The following is a 17,282-nucleotide window of genomic DNA, read 5'->3' as shown; positions in this document are numbered from 1 at the left end:
ATATATTAGTATTTCCTATGTTAAATAACTATGATCATTTATGTGTTTATGAATAGAATCATAAGATGTTTGGAAATTGTTTAAAACTATTTCTGGAGAGGTGGGAGTGGGGAATGAAGGGATCATAAATAAAACTAGATTGCCTATATGTTTATAATTTTTTAGGTGGGGTGATAAATATATGGGGTTTCATTATACTGCTCTGTCTACTATTGTATACATTTAAACTTTTCCATAATAAAAAGCTTTTTAACAGAAAAAATCACTATTAATATGTAGAATGTAATAAGATACATATATCTTTAAATCTTGTGTTATATATATATCATATATGTAACACAAGTTACAATAAGTTACAAGCTACTTTAACAAGCTGCTAAATAATTTCCTTTTTAACATTTGTTCATTTCTGTTAGCCCCACTTTACTACTGTGAACTATAATCACTAGTAGTGGAATATCAGAAACTGTATAAATGAATATATATATACACATATATATAAAGATTTTTTAAAAGAAAATACATCTATACTCTCAAATTTCCATTTTTATTAAATAATTGACCTTTTCATCTTTGATAATTATCACAATGTATAATGTTTAGAGATTAAAACATCTGTAATTTGCACTAAGTAATCTATTTTCTATATTCAACTAGAAATGACAAAGAACAATATACTTATAATAAATGTAGTAAGTAAAACTATTTATAGTTGCAAGATATAACAGACAATAAGATTTACATGAAAAGCAAAATGAGCGTTTTCAAACTATTATACTAATAGATGCTACAATGGGCAGTTTAAGAATAAGACAGATAATAATTTAGATTAGAGTAACAAAGACTAGATCTCAGTTTAGCATAATTTCTGAAATCCACCAGTTTGAGGTTATTATTAATGTTTACCACATGTCTAACTCTGAGAGAAGATAAACTCTGAAACTTTGGCTGAGGAGGTTAGTAATATCTCAAAGCAGAAACTTATATTCCTGCTTATTTAAGATTCTCTTTCATTAGAAATGGAAGCCAGTTAATCCATCTGTAAAGGCTTCCTTTGTTGGCACTGTGGGGAATAGGACGCACCCCTCAGGTGGTTGGCCTTTCTCATGTTATTCTCTATATCAGTTGGGTTCTTTCTCCTCATGCCCTCCCCACCTCTCCTTGGGTTCCTCAATCCTTCCCAGGTCCAGCTTGAGATCCATCTCCTTTTCAGATCTTGGCAACCATAAAGCTGTTTTCCTTCCCTTTCATTTCCTTTCCTTTCCTTCCCCTCTTAGTATCTTTATCACAATCTTAGGACATGCTGTTTCCATTGCTAGTTTTTCAAGTATATGTTTGTAAATTGCTTGAAGGCAGAACAATCCTTGAATCCACCCTTCTGTCTGTTAGAGATGCTCAATAGATATGTGTTGTCTGATACCAAAGTTTACCCTCACAAGTGTCCAAATAGTTTATATTAGCCTTTTTTTTAATTAATTAATTTATCTATTTTATTTTTGGCTGTGAGTCTTTGTTGCTGCACATGGGCTTTCTCTAGTTGTGGTAAGCGGGGGCTACTCTTCGTTGTGGTGCACGGGCTTCTCATTGCAGTGGCTTCTCTTGTTGCAGAGCACGGGCTCTAGACATGCGGGCTCAGTAGTTGTGGCTCGTGGACTCTAGAGCGCAGGCTCAGTAGTTGTGGTGCACAGGCTTAGTTGCCCCGTGGCATGTGGGATCCTCCCAGACCAGGGCTCGAACCCGTGTCCCCTGCATTGGCAAGTGGATTCTCAACCACTGTGCCACCAAGGAAGCCCTGTATCAGCCCTTTTGAGTGAAATTTTTCCAAAATATTTCTATACTCCTCTTTTTTCCTATATAATCACAAATCTAATCCTAATAACTCAGAATAGTCATTATGAGCATTATTTTTATTAATAACATTAATCAATAAAACCTATTAATTAGTAAAATTAATAACTAAGTTAATGATAAATTATTAACTAAGTTGTGAGGCAGTAGTTTCCCTCTCTCCCTCTCTCCCTCTCTCCAATTACTCCTGCAGTCACCATCCCTGCCTCTATCAGTCTTCTATTTTTCCATGTCTGGTTCTATGATTTGAAAAACAAAAAAAATCTCATTATTCTTAACAAGACTACTGGGATTATTTATAAAATCAGTGAAAACCCAGGGTGATATGTATGGGGTTTAAAGCTTAACCTTTATCATTCCTTTAGCAGCAGAGGTCTTTTTCCTCATCCAGACCCCCAACTGAAATTCCTAGTAAACGTAATTATAGTATAATTCTTCAAAATGTACACCTAATGTCTAAGTTACCCAAACATCTCTGTCTTAAAATAAGAAATGAATGCTGCGTCTTTATTTGATACTCCAGAAACAATAAAAATCTTGTAACAATAATTCATTTGCTAATATGCAGAAAACATCCATTTAAAAACTGTACTTCAGAGACATAAAAATAGTCTGCAAACTACTGACAATTGTCTGCTTTTCCTGCTTTTCCTCAGGGCTCTAATATTTATTTGTTATTTTTTAATGTTAATTTTTAATTTTCTTTTCTTTTTCCAATATGGTTTATTACAGGATATTGAATATAGTTCACTGTGCTATACAATAGGACCTTGTTGTTTATCAATTCTATATATAATAGTTTGCATCTGCTAGTCCCAAACTCCCACTCCATCCCTCTCCAAAATGTTACTCTTTAAAATACTAGGGGCAACACAAGTTATAGTATTTCTAGGGTATCAAGCCACTGAAACAAAACTGGAATGGAACTTGACCCCTCCAACGGAAAAAACAAAACAAAGAAAAAACATATTATTTAAAGCTTTTCATTCTCTAACATATTTAGATACACAGGTCTATTTTTGTAATGATATTTTGATCTAAAATTATTACAAATCTTTAAGAATGCCAGTTAATAGGGTGAGTAATACCTGAATTTAGAAGCCAATAAAATCACAGTATATTCTTCTAATAAGAAAAAAAATGCATTTTAAGATACATTAACTGTCTTCAAATGTCTTGGACTGTCATTGTTTATTAAATACCACAATGCCCTCAGGTGTCTGGTTTTTTTAACATTTTTCCATCTATTTTCTTTGAGAAGAATTCAGAGAGAGAATAACAACTTTCACCTATATCATAGCTGACATTTTTTAAAGTACTTTCACGTGCATTATTTCATCTGATTCTTCAACAGTTTCACTAGGCTATAGCTTTTTGAGGGCAAGGCCATTTTTCATATTCTGCAAGTGCTTTGCAGAGAGCAGGCCAATTTTTCCCTTATGGTTAAAGCTAGGGTTTGCCTCCCTAGTTCTGCTCTCTGGAGCATCAAAAAGTTCAGTCCCTCTGCTAGTTGAATCCAGCTAGCACACCCCCTTCTCCCCTACCATCACATCCTCTTTATTCCTAATTACATATCGCTAAGTATTCTTAAACTCAATACACCATATACAGTCTGAGTAACATACCTATTCTGAATAATATACCAGTAAATGCTGGCTATATCTGTATATTCTTTAGTCAATCATATCATTGTTGACAAATATTGAGCTATATAAAAACCTTAAATATTTCCTCTCTGGAATGCGATTAAACCAGAATGCTCTTATTCTATCACTTAAACCCAGGGATAGACCATTTGTCTTCTCTGAAGTTTCAAGGTCTTTTTAGAAAGAAATTATAAGTATATAAGGCATTTACTAATAATGAAGAAGAGCTATATCCTCATTTTATTATTAAATAACATTTTAATCCTTTTCTCCATTTCTATCAATAAAATTCTGTCCTATAGGCCTGCTGTTAATATAACTAATAAAATTCCACAACCTGACCTTAAAAATAAAAGTCTTCATTATTAACCAAAGGAGTCTGAGAAAGAAATGAAAGAGATGTCCCTTCTTGCAGCTTTGAAAAGAGAAATAAATTCTGCATCATAAGCTACTTTTAAAAACCTGATTTGATAAAGTATTAAATTAAGAATCTTTCCAAGAATATCATTTTGCTCTCCTCAGCAATATGGAGACATGTATATACTCACAAGTGTTACTAGACTGTCTTCTGATCTTTGTTAAAAAGAAATCCATTCTCTGTTAATACAAATGTTATTTAAACCAAAAGGTCTTGTGAAACTCCAAAGACTCCAGAGAAAGTGTTGCCTGCTAAACAATATCCCCAGGATGGGTCACCTTTTTCACCTGATCATTGACAATCTCTTCCAAAATCAGACCTTTTGGCAAGATTCACATGGAATATAAATTTCCTCACACTCAGTGCCTGTTACGGAAGGTCCATCCACATATCTCTTTCCCAGACTTCCTTATTACCAATCCTACAATCTCATTCTTTCAAAGTCCCTCATCATCTGACCAAATCATTTAATTACTACCTATTAATCAATGTAGATTTGTATCTCAGATCATTTCATTCCTATCAGAGGACTCACAGTGATATAATGCTTGAAGTTCTGTACTCTGGCAAGATTTCTGGAGTCTACCTCTACCAACTGCCAGAATATTGTGCAGAGCATTATAACCAAGCTGAAATTCTCTTCCTCCTCTATGAACTGATCACAGGGAATCTCCCCAAGGGGTGGAAGTGCAGTAGGAGTCTAAGTCAACTGCTCAGGCAATTTACCATGCCTTCAGGATTTGCTTGGGTCTAGTCCTATATACATCATTTCCTTTAGTAAGACTATCCTTCTGGGTACCTCCAGCCTTATAATTTTGTGGATCCAGTAACACCCAGTTCATGGTGAGAAACTCAGATAGCAAGATCACCTAGTGATAACCATGGTCACCACAGGCAGGCATTTTTAATCATAACGAGTATGACTTTGCTCTAAAACTCTAGGTTCTCCACCATGATTCTACCATTGGAGTTGCCACAGGCTCTATACAATGTCCTGCTATGGTCCCTTAAAAGCCATTCAGTCCATAAAAGGAAAGCATCAGAGTTGTTTTCATAGCAGGCTAGACCAGCTGAACTTCTTTTGCTCTAGGTTCTACTCAAAGAGGGCTCATACTATAAACAGTATGACCTATAGTATAGGTCATACTATAAACAGGTGAGAGCTACCCAAAGATGGTGTTGCCCACACTGGATGCCTATTCATTAGCCATTCCTCTCTTCTCCCTTACAAACAGAACCCCAATTTTATTCAGGAAACAGACAATAATGAGCACAGGCAAGGTGGGACTCTCCCTCAGCTCCAGAAGTTAAACTATGACTGGTCTAATCCCATTCCTCTTTGCTAGTGACTGACTTGGGGTAGACATATGACTTCATTCTGGTGAAGAGACATAAGGGGAAATCTGCTGGGAGAGTGATTTCCCTTTTGATTTAAAAAAAGAGGAGGTATAGGGTAAAGAAAAGACCCTTTCCATGTGGAGAAAAGGGAACCCTCCTACACTGTTGGTGGGAATATAAATTGGTGCAGCCACTATGGAAAACAGTATGGAGGTGCCTCAGAAAACTATAAATAGAACTACCATGTGACCCACCAATCCCCCTCCTGGGCATATGTCCAGAGAAATCTCTAATTTGAAAAGGATACATGTATCCTTATGTTCACAGCAGCACTATTTACAATAGTCAAGACATGAAACAACCTAAATGTCCATCAAGATGAATGGATAAAAAAGATGTGGTACATATATACAATGGAGTACTACTTAGCCATAAAAAAGAATGAAATAATGCCATTTGCAGCAACATGGATAGACTTAGAGATTATCATATTAAGTGAAGTAAGTCAGAAAGAGAAAGACAAATACCATATGATATCACTTATATGTGGAATCTAAAATATGACACAAACGAACTTATTTATTAAACAGAAACACAGACATAGAAAACAAACTTATGGTTACCAAAGGAGAAAGGGTGTGGGGAAGAGATAAAGTAGGAGTTTGAAATAGCAGATACAAACTACTATATGTAAAATAATCAACAAGGACCTACTGTATAGCACAGGGAACTATATTCAATATCCTGTAATAAGCCATAATGGAAAAGAATACAAAAAATAATATGCATATATATGTATAACTGAATCACTTTGCTGTATACCAGAAGCTAACACAACATTGTAAATCAACTATATTTCAATTTTTATTTTTATTTATTTAGGCCATGCCACGCAGCTTGCAGGATCTTAGTTCCCCAACCAGGGATGGAACCCTTGTCCCCTGAAGTGGAAGCACAGAGTCCTAACCACTGGACCGCCAGGGAATTCCCTATACTTCAATTTTTTTTTAAGAAAAAAAGGGGGGCGGTGGAGAAAAGACCCTTTCCTTCCTGCCTTTGGATACTGTCATGTAAGGACAGGACAGTCTGGAGCTGCAGCAGCCATCTTGCAACCATGATGGGAAAGACGACACTGGCAGAGAAGTTAAACTAGAGCCTTGACATCATTGAGCAGCAGAATTTACCATTCTCTTTCATTAAAATGTCCAGCACTTTCAGAAGCAACCATCTACCCCCCACAGGTTTTGAATGACTCATGTACTTTAACACTCTTCAACAGCAAAAGTCTTGTGGTCCCTAAGGCTTTGCCTTTAATACTTTCTTACTTATTTCCAGTAAATCAGAGTTGATTTTCTATTAACTGTTCCACCCCTGCATACCTAGAGATAATCTACTCCTTAAAATCAACTGGATTTTCACTGCTTTCAGCCTCAACAGGTCAGATAATTAATCCCAGACTGACCCATTTCCCTGATGGTCTGTTTTCTCGCAAAATTCCTGATACTGCTTTTGACTGACTTCATTGCAAGTCACAGGAATCAATTCTGGCTAATTTATAATGATAAGGAATTTATTATTGGGCAAGTCCTAGAACTATCAAGAGGACTAGAAAACACTTTCAGAGATTTATAGCTTGAAATTATGTCCAAACCCAGGCAGCAGAACTGACCTGATTACCATTTTCCTTGCCCTCAGGTTCAAGATGCCGCAGACTGAACCATCAATTCCACCCCTGGACAGAGGACACCGCCACTGGCTTGACTGCCATTACTGCTACAGGAAATTAAGTCTGCAGTAGAGGAGTGAGGGACTTACTTCTTCTCCCTTCTGTGTTCCATCTCCTCCCACCTCTTACTAGCTACTGCTTCAAGTCCCCTCAATTGTCCAGCCTGGAAAAGAGGAGAAATTTAGAGGAAAAGACTACATTTTATACAACCTGCAAAAATCTGATATTGGTGTCCTTTGGGTGCAGCATCTTTTAGATACTGAATTCCTTCTTGAGTGGGGAATTTCTGTGGGTTTCACAAAGAATCCTCTGACCCAGTAGGGATCTCCTACCTGCAACTCCTTTATAGGGATGATCCTTTCTACAACTGGCCAACTAAGACTCTGCCTTCAACCCTTTGCTTCCACAAGGGTCACCTTACCTCTCCAGATGGATTTCTGTGATGAAGTTCCTTTTAAAATAATCTACAATTGTATCCCTTTGCAGTTTCCACCTCTGGTCCCTGGGAAACACACTTGTGTCCTTGTCCCCACTAAACTCTGCTCTACCTCCTTCTGCCACCAGACAGTCTGTTGTTATCTAGCCAGCCGCTAGGCTTAAATTTTTTAAATTTATTTCAGATAACAGACCTTGCATCTTCCACGTTTCAGAGAAATTACTTCAAGCTTTGTGAGTGTTTTTCTTCTCTTGGCTTCAGATGAGGGGGAAGTGCTCCCAACATACTTACCAGGAAGTAGGAGGGGCATATACAGCACACTGACAACTCTCTCCAAAGAAATTCTCCCTCCAAACCATTTCTGCCCTTCCCCATGGATTCTTTGCCCTCCCTTATATAGCTGAGAGATAGGAGATGAGCTACTGCTGACAGAAGAAATTTTCTGTCTCTTAGCATGTCCTACATATGGTACCCCAGTACCTTGCTTTAGAATGTGAGGGTAATTTTGGCACCTATACTGCTTGGCCTTGGAGTTTTTAGCCAAAACTGAGACAAAATGAAAAGTTCCATTTTAACTTCCTGTTACATTTAATCATGAAATTATCCCTTGTACAGGCATACCTCAGAGATATTGCAGCTTTGGTTCCAGACCACTGCAACAAAGTGAATATGGCAATAAAGTGAGTCACATGAGGTTTTTTTTTTTTTTGGTTTCCCAGTGCACATAAATGTTATGTTTATACTACACTGTAGTCTATTAAGTGTGCAATAGCATTATGTCTAAAAAAAAGTACATACCTAACTTTATCACTAAAAAATGCTAACCATCAACTGACAACACAAGGTTGCCACAAACCTTCAATTTTTAAAAATTCAATATCTGTGAAATGCAATAAAGTGAAGCACAATAAAATGAGGTATGCCTGTACTTCTCCAGCCTGTCAGGTTTTCCAGAGTCTCCATAGTTCCAATCAGGAAAAGATATGTTCAGGTTACTTACAATAATGGATAACTTATATTACCTACAAAAAAAACATAAGGAAAATTTACTTCTTTGGGATCGTAGCACCACCCAAGGCATCTCTGACCCCCTAATTCTGTGATATGTGTTCATCTTGAAAAATAACAGGAAAAACTGCACAACACAATTCAGATTTGTAGCTGCAAACTAGGTGTCCATGTACTTTGTATGCTATGTGTATGTGTGCTTTCCCAAGAGAAAGGATTTGATGGGTAGATTTCGAGCCTCAGTATTTAATAGAATTAGTACCAACCACTTCTGGCTCCCTTGTGTTTAACCCATCTGTGGCAGTTCAGTTTCCTGTTGCAATTCAGAGGGGTCATAGCAAGGGCTATCTCTACCTCTCTAATGGAATATGTACCCAAGCAATGTCAACTGAAGCTGGTAAAACAAAACAAAAAAAGTTCCCCTCAAAATGTAGCAGACATTTATGGCTTCATGAACTCTTCCTTCAATTCATTCAATACTTATCTTTATTTCTTGTGAGCTCTATGAAATATGCTTCAACTTTTTGAAGTCTGTTTGACTATGTCTAGTGTACACTTAACTTGCATGTTACAAAGTCTAAAATGACAGGTCATTTTCACCTAATAAGCCCTTCAGTTCAAAATGAGCTGAATTAAAATTAAATTTAAATATAAATGTTTCAGACATTAGATGAAATTCCTAAAAATCTTACATGTTCTGGTATAATATTATAAGTCATAATTCTAGTTATTACTTTAAAATGCATCTCTCAGAAATAAAAATAAATAAATTTTAAAAGTAAGCTGAATTATCTTAAGAGTCAGAATTAAGTACAAGTTAATAGTGTCATTCATTGTTTCCTCTCTTCTATTCAATGAAATGGAGAGCACAGTAGGTCAAGAATTTAACAAAGGGCCTGCTTCCAAATGCTCCCAGGAGGTTGAGATTCCCCAATACTTCTATATTTTGCTGCTATACCCATTTTGTGATCTGTATCTGGAAAGATCACCTGTATCTCCTACCTGCTCAGGCTATTTCTAATTTAGTCCACACTAGCAAATTCTCTAATGAGACTGAGGGCCTCTGATTTCACCTTGTATCAATTTTGTCTTCTCATAGAAAGTAGATGAGACTTAAACATCTACTTGTAACTCCTATTATTATTATTATTGTTGTTTTTGTTTTTGTTTTTGCGCTACGCAGGCCTCTCACCGCTGTGGCCTCTCCCGTTGCGGAGCACAGGCTCCAGATGGCACAGGCTCAGCTGCCATGGCTCACGGGCCCAGCCCCTCACGGCATGTGGGATCCTCCTGGACCGGGGCATGAACCTGTGTCCCCTGCATCGGCAGGTGGACTCTCAACCACTGCGCCACCAGGGAAGCCCTATTATTTTTTAATACACTCTATTTTTTAGAACAGTTTTAGGTTCACAGCAAAACTGAGTAGAAATACAGAGTTCCCATGTACCTCCTCCTCCCTACCGCACACACACAACCTCTCCCACTATCAACGTTCCCCACAATACTGGTACATTTGCTACATGGATGAACTACTTTGACACATCATTATCACCCAAACTCCTATGTTAAGGTTCACTCTTGGTGTTGTACATTCCACAGGTTTCGGCAAATGTATAGTGATATATATCTACCGTGTAGTATCATAACAGAATAGTTTCATTGCCTTAAAAATGCTCTCTGTTCCACCTATTCATCCCTCCCTCCCCACTAACCCCTGGCAATCACTGATTTTTCTACTGTCTCCATAGGTTTCTTTTCCAGAATGTTAAATGTATAGCTGGAATCACACAGTATGTAGCCTTTTCGGATTGGCTTCTTTCACTTAGTAATATGCATCTAAGATTCCTCCATGTCTTTTCAGGGTTTAATAGCTCATTCCTTATTAGTGCTCAATAATATTACATTGTCTAGCTGAACCACAGTATATCCATTCACCTACTGAAGGATATCTTAGTTGCTTCCAAGTTTTGGCAATTATGAGTAAAGCTGCTATAAAACTTGTGTGGACATGAGTTTTCAACTTTTGGGTAAATACCATGGAACAGGATTGCTAGATCACATGATAAGAATATGCTTAGTTTTGTAGGAAATCACCAAACCGTCTTCCACAGTGGCTGTATCATTACGCATTCCCGCCAACAATGAGTAAGAATACCTGTTGCATTTGGTGATGTCAGTGTTTTGGATTTTGGCCATTCTAACAGGTGTGTAGTAGTATCTTATTGTTTTAATTTGCAACTCCCAATGACATATGATGTTGAATACCTTTTCATATGCTTAGTTGCCATATGCTTCTTTAATGAGCAATATGTTCAGATCTTTCACCCCATTTTTAATTGGGTTTTTTGTTTTCTTATTGTTATTTGTATATTTTGAAAATGGCCCTTTATCAGATATGCTTTGTTAATATTTTATCCAAATCTGTGGCTTCCTCTATTCTCTTGACAGTGTCTTTCACAGAATAGAAATGTTGTTTTATATTAATGAAGTCCAGCTTATCAATTATTCCTCTTATGGATCATGCCTTTAGTATTGTATTTTAAGAGTCATCACCATACCAAAGGTCATCTAGATTTTCTCCTATGTTACCTTCTAGGAGTTTTATAGTTTTGCATTTTACATTCAGGTCTATGATCCATTATGACTTACTTTTTGTGAGGTCTGTGTCTAGATTCACTTTTCTGAATGTGAATGTCCGGTTGTTATAGCACCATTTTTGAAAAGACTATTTTCTCCATTGTATTTCCTTTGGTATGCTGTCAAAGATCATTGACTTTATTTATGTGGGTCTATGTCTGGGCCCTCTATTCTGTTTCATTGATGTGTCTATTCTTTTGCCAATACCACACTGTCTTGATTATTATAGCTTTATAGTAAGTCTTGAGGTTGGGGAGTGGCAGTCCTCCAACTTTCCTCTTTTCCTTCAATATTGAGTTGACTAATCTGGGTCTTTTGCCTCTCCATACAAACTTTAGAGTCAGTTTGTCAATAACCACAAAAATATCTTGCTGGGATTTTGATTGGAATTGGGTTGAAGCTACAGATCAAGAGGGGGAGAAATGACATTTTGACAATATCAAGTCTTCCTAACCAGGGACTTCCCTGGCAGTGCAGTGGTTAAGACTCCGTGCTCTCAACCGAGAGGGCCTAGGTTCAATCCCTGGTCAGGGAACTAGATCCCGCACACCGCAACAAAGATCCCGTGTGAAGCTACTAAAGACCCAGCACATCCAAATAAATAAATAAGTCTTCCTATCCACGATCTGGACTATCTCTCCATTTATTTTGTTCTTGTTTGGCTTCTTTCATCAGAGTTTTGCAGTTTTTCTTCATAGATCTGGTACATATTTTGTTAAATTTATATCTAAGTATTTCATTTTTCCCATGCTAATGTAAACTGTACTGTTTTTAATTTCAAGCTCCACTTGTTCATTGCTGGTATATAGGAAAGCAAGTGACTTTTGTATACCACCTTGTATCCTTCAACCTTGCTATAGTCACTTATTAGTTCCATGAGTTTTTTGTGGATTCTTAGACAGTCATGTCATCTTTGAACAAAGACAGCTTTATTACTTCCTTGCCAATCAGTATATCTTTTATTTTCTGTTCTTGTCTTATTGTGTTACCTAGGACTTTCAGTATGATATTGAGAGGGAGTGGTGAGGGGGGATAGCCTTGCCTTGTGCCTGATTTTAGTAGGAAGGCTTCTAAATACTTTCTCATCATTAAGTACATTGTTAGCTGTAGATCTGTTGTAGATGTTCTTTATCAAGTTGAGAACTTTCCCCCCATTCCTAGTTTCCTTAGAGTTGTCGTCATGAATGGGTGTTGGATTTTGTCAAATGTTTTTTCTGCATCTATTAATATGATTGTGTGATTTTTCTTCTTTAGCCTGTTAATGAAATGAATTACATTAGTTGATTCTCAAATGTTGAAACAGGCTGCATACCTCAGATAAATCCCTTGGTTGTGCCATATAACTCTTTTTATTAATTACTGGATTCAATCTGATATTTTGCTGAGAATTTTTACATGTAGGTTCATGATAGATATTGTTCTCTAGTTTTCTTGTAATGGCTTTGCCTGGTTTGGGTATTAGGGTAATGCTGGCTTCACAGAATGAATTAGTAAGTATCTATCTTCCTCTGTGTCTCTCTCTAAAAAAGACTAGATTATTGGTACAATTTCTTTCTTAAATACTTGGTAGAATTCACCAGTGAACCCCTCTGAGCATGGTGCTTTCTGTTTGGGAAGGTTATTAATTATTTATTTGATTTCTCTAATAGATATAAGCCTATCCAAATGGTCTGTTTCTTCTTGTGTGAGTTTTGGACAGATTGTGCCTTTCAGGAATTGTCCATTCAATCTAGATTATCAAATTTGTGGGCAAAGAGTTATTCATAGTACTACTTTATTATTATCCTCTGGATGTCCATGGAATCTATCATGGTGTCCCTTTTTCATTTCTGAAATTAGTAATTTGTGTTCCTCTCTTTTTTCTTTTTAATTTCGTTTTATTTTTTGACCATACTATGCAGCTTGTAGGATCTTAGTTCCCCCACTAGGGATTGAACCTGGGGCCATTGTAGTGAAAGCGCTGAGTCCTAACCACTGGACTACCAGGGAATTCTCCTTCCCTTTTTTTCTTAATTAGCCTGATTAGAGGTTTATCAATTTCACTGACCTTTGCAAAGAACCAGCTTTTGGTTCTGTTGATTTTCTTGACTGACTTCCTGTTTTCAATTTCATTTATTTCTAAATTCTTTTTCCTTTTTTTTTTTTTTTGGCTGCACGGTGCAACTTGCAGGATCTTAGTTCCCTGATCAGGGATTGAACCTGGGCTGCATCAGTGAAAGCACCAAATCCTAACCACTGGACCACCAGGGAATTCCCCTCTACTCTAAATTTTATTATTTCTTTTCTTCTGCTTACTTTGGATTTAATGTGATTTTTTTTTACTTTCCTAAAATGGAAGGTTAAATGATTAATTTTAGATCTTTCTTCTTTTCCAACATATGCATTCAATGCTATAAATTTTCCCATAAGCACTGCTTTCACTACATTCCACAAATTTTAAGTTGTGTTTTCATTTTCATTAAGTTCAAAATATTTTTTAATTTCTCTTAAGATTTCTTCTTTGACCCATGTGTTATTTAGAAGTGTGTGGTTTAATCTCACGTATTTTCAGATTTTTCAGCTATCTTTAATTCCATTGTGGTCAGAGAGGATACATTGTATGGTTTTTATTCTTTTAAATTTGTTAAGGTGTGTTTTATGGCCCAGAAGGTGGTCTATCTTGGTGGATGTTCCATGTGATATTAGGAAGAAAATGTAGTCTGCTGTTGTTGAATGAAATAGTCCATTGATGTCAATTATATCCAGGTGATTGACGCTGCTATTGAGTTCAACCATGTCCTTACTGATTTTCTGCCAGCTGGGTCTATCCATTTCTGATAGAGGGGTGTTGAAGTCTCCAACTGTTATAGTGGATTACCTATTTCTCCTAAATAGATAGTGTCTCCGTGTATTGTGACACTCTGTTGTTAGACACATACACATTAAGGATTGCTATGTCTCCTTGGATAACTGACCCCTTTATCATTATGTAATGCCTCTCTTTATACCTCATAATATTTTTTGCTTTGAATCTGCTGTCTGAAATTAATACAGATACTCTAGCTTTCTTTGGAGTAGTGTTAGCATGTTATATCTTTCTCCATCCTTTTACTTTTAACCTATATGTGTCTTTATATTTAAAGTTGGTTTTTTGTATATAAAATATATTTGGGACTTGTTTTTTGATTCATACTGACAGTCTCTATCTTTAAATTGGTGCATTTAGACTACTGACATTTAAAGTGATTACTGATATAGGTGGATTACTATCTATCATATTTGTTACTGTTTCCTATTCGTTGTCCTTTGTTACCGTTTTTGTCTTCTTTTCTACCTTCTCTGGTGTTAATGCAGTATATTACATGATTCCATGTTTCCTTCTTTCTCAGCATATCAGCTATACTTCTTTATTTATTTTTTTTACATCTTTATTGGAGTATAATTGCTTTACAATTGTGTGTTAGTTTCTGCTTTATAACAAAGTGATACATATACATATGTTCCCATATACTTCTTTAAAAAAATTTAGTGGTTGCCCTAGAGTTTTCAATACATATTTACAGCTAATCCAAGTTCACCTTCAAATAGCACTATATGGATTCATTGGTAGTACTAATACTTTACAATAACAATATAATCCTAATTCTGCTCTCTAATCCCTTGTATTGTTGCTGTCATCCACTTTAATTATACATAACTATAATCATCAAATGTTTTTGCTGTTATTACTTTCTTTAATGAGAAGATGGAATTGGAGCTAGGTTATTTTCTACATTATTTTTAACTATTTATTTATTCGGCTGCGTTGGGTCTTAGTTGCGGCATGCGGGATCTTTTCTTGTGGCATGCAGGATCTTGCATTGTAGCATGCAGGCTCTTCATTGCGGTGAACGGGCTTCTTTCTAGTTGTGGCGCATGGGCTCCAGAGTGTGGGGGCTCAGTAGCCGCAGCGCACAGGCTCTCCAGTTGTGGCATGCGGGCTCCAGAGTGTGCAGGCTCAGAAGTTGAGGCTCACAGGCTCTCTAGTTGTGGCACACGGGCTTAGCTGCCTCACAGCATGTGAGATCTTAGTTCCCTGTCCAGAGATCGAACCCGTGTCCCCTGCATTGGAAGGCAGATTCTTAACCACTGGACCACCAGGGAAGTACCACTATTATTATTTTGAACAAACTGTTATCTGTTAAATCAATAAAGAAAAATAAAAGTTTTTATTCTACCTTCACTTATTCATTCCCTATTGCCCTTCCTTTCTCTATTTGGATCTGAGTTTCCGACCTGACTCACTTTCCTTCTCTCTGAAGAACTTCTTTTTTTTCTTTTTTTTTGCGGTACGTGGGCCTCTCACTGGTGTGGCCTCTCCCGTTGAGGCAGGCTCCGGATTGCCCTTCCTTTCTCTATTTGGATCTGAGTTTCCGACCTGACTCACTTTCCTTCTCTCTGAAGAACTTCTTTTTTTTCTTTTTTTTTGCGGTACGTGGGCCTCTCACTGGTGTGGCCTCTCCCGTTGAGGAGCACAGGCTCCGGACGCGCAGGCTCAGCAGCCATGGCTCACGGGCCCAGCTGCTCCATGGCACATGGGATCTTCCCGGACCGGGGCACAAACCCATGTCCCCTGCATCGGCAGGAGGACTCTCAACGACTGCGCCACCAGGGAAGCCCTGAAGAACTTCTTTTAACACTTCTTGTAAGACAGGTCTTCTGGCAACAAATTTCCTCAATGGTTCTCTGTCTAAGAAAGTCTTTATCTCTCCTTCACTTTTAAAGGATAAAGTCACAGGACACAGAATTCTAGATTGGAAGGTTTTTTCCCTCAACACTTATATACTTCACTTCACTATGTTTTTGCATAGGTGATTTCTGAGGAGAAATTGGTTGTAATTCTTATCTTTGCTCCTCTTTTGGTAAGGTGTTTTTTTCCCTCTGGCTTCTTTCAAGGTTTTCTCATCTTTGATTTTCTGTCATTTGAATATGTTATGCCTAGGTGTAGTTTTTTCGTTTGTGTATTTTTGTTTTGTTTTTTGGCATTAGCCTCCTTGGTGTTCTCTGAACTTCTTTAATCTGTGGTTCAGTGTTTGACATTAACTTGAGGAAATTCTCAATCATTATTGCTCTAAATATTGCTTCTGTTTCTTTCTCTTCCTTCTTCTAGCATTCTCATTATGCATATGTTATGCCTTTTGTAGTTATCCCATAGCTCCTAGATATTCTTTTCCATTTATTTCAGTTTTTTTTTCCTGTTTGCTTTTCAGTTTAGTAAGTTTCTACTGACATATCTTCAACCTCATAGATCTTTTCCTCAGCTATGTACAATCTACAAATAAACCCACTGGCACTTCCCTGGTGGCTCAGTGGTTAAGAATCCACCTGCCAATGTAGGGGACATGGGTTCGATACCTGGTCTGGGAAGATCGCACATGCTGCGGAGCAACTAAGCCCTTGCACCACAACTACTGAGCCTGCACTCTAGAGCCCACGAGCCACAACTATTGAGCCCGCATGCCGCAACTACTGAAGCCTGTGTGCCTAGAGCCCGTGCTCCGCAAGAGAAACCACTGCAATGAGAAGCCCATGCACTGGAAAGAAGAGTAGCCCCCGCTCACCACAACTAGGGAAAAGCCTGTGTGCAGCAACAAAGACCCAATGCAGCCAAAATAAATAAATAAATAATATATATATATTTTTTTAAAAAAGGGCTTCCCTGGTGGCGCAGTGGTCGAGAGTCCGCCTGCTGATGCAGGGGACACAGGTTCATGCCCCGGTCCGGGAAGATCCCAAATGCCATGGAGCGGCTGGGCCCGTGAACCATGGCTGCTGAGCCTGCGCGTCCAGAGCCTGTGCTCCGCAACGGGAGAGGCCACACCAGTGAGAATCCGCCGTCCGCAAAAAAAAAAAAAAAAAAGCTCACCAAATGCATTCTTCATTTCCATTTCAGTGATTTTAATTTCTAGCATTTCTTTTTGTTTCTTTCTTAGAGTTTCCATCTTTCTGCTGACATTATCCATCTGTTCTTGCATATTGTCTATTTTTTCCATTAGCACCCTTACCATATTAATCACAGTTATTTTAAATTCCTGATAATGTCAACATCACTGCAATATCAAAGTCTGGTTCTAACGCTTGCTCTGTCTCTTCAAACTGTGTTTTCTGCCTTTTAGTATGCCTTGTTATTTTTTGTTGAAAGCCACATATGATATACTTATTGGGTAAAAAGGTGGTAAATAGGCCTTTAGTAATGTAATGGTAAGG

This window comes from Lipotes vexillifer, unplaced genomic scaffold (genome assembly GCF_000442215.2).
Source record: "Lipotes vexillifer unplaced genomic scaffold, Lipotes_vexillifer_v1.1 scaffold49, whole genome shotgun sequence".
NCBI lineage: Eukaryota > Metazoa > Chordata > Mammalia > Artiodactyla > Lipotidae > Lipotes > Lipotes vexillifer.
Note: the sequence above shows the minus strand (reverse complement) of the source record.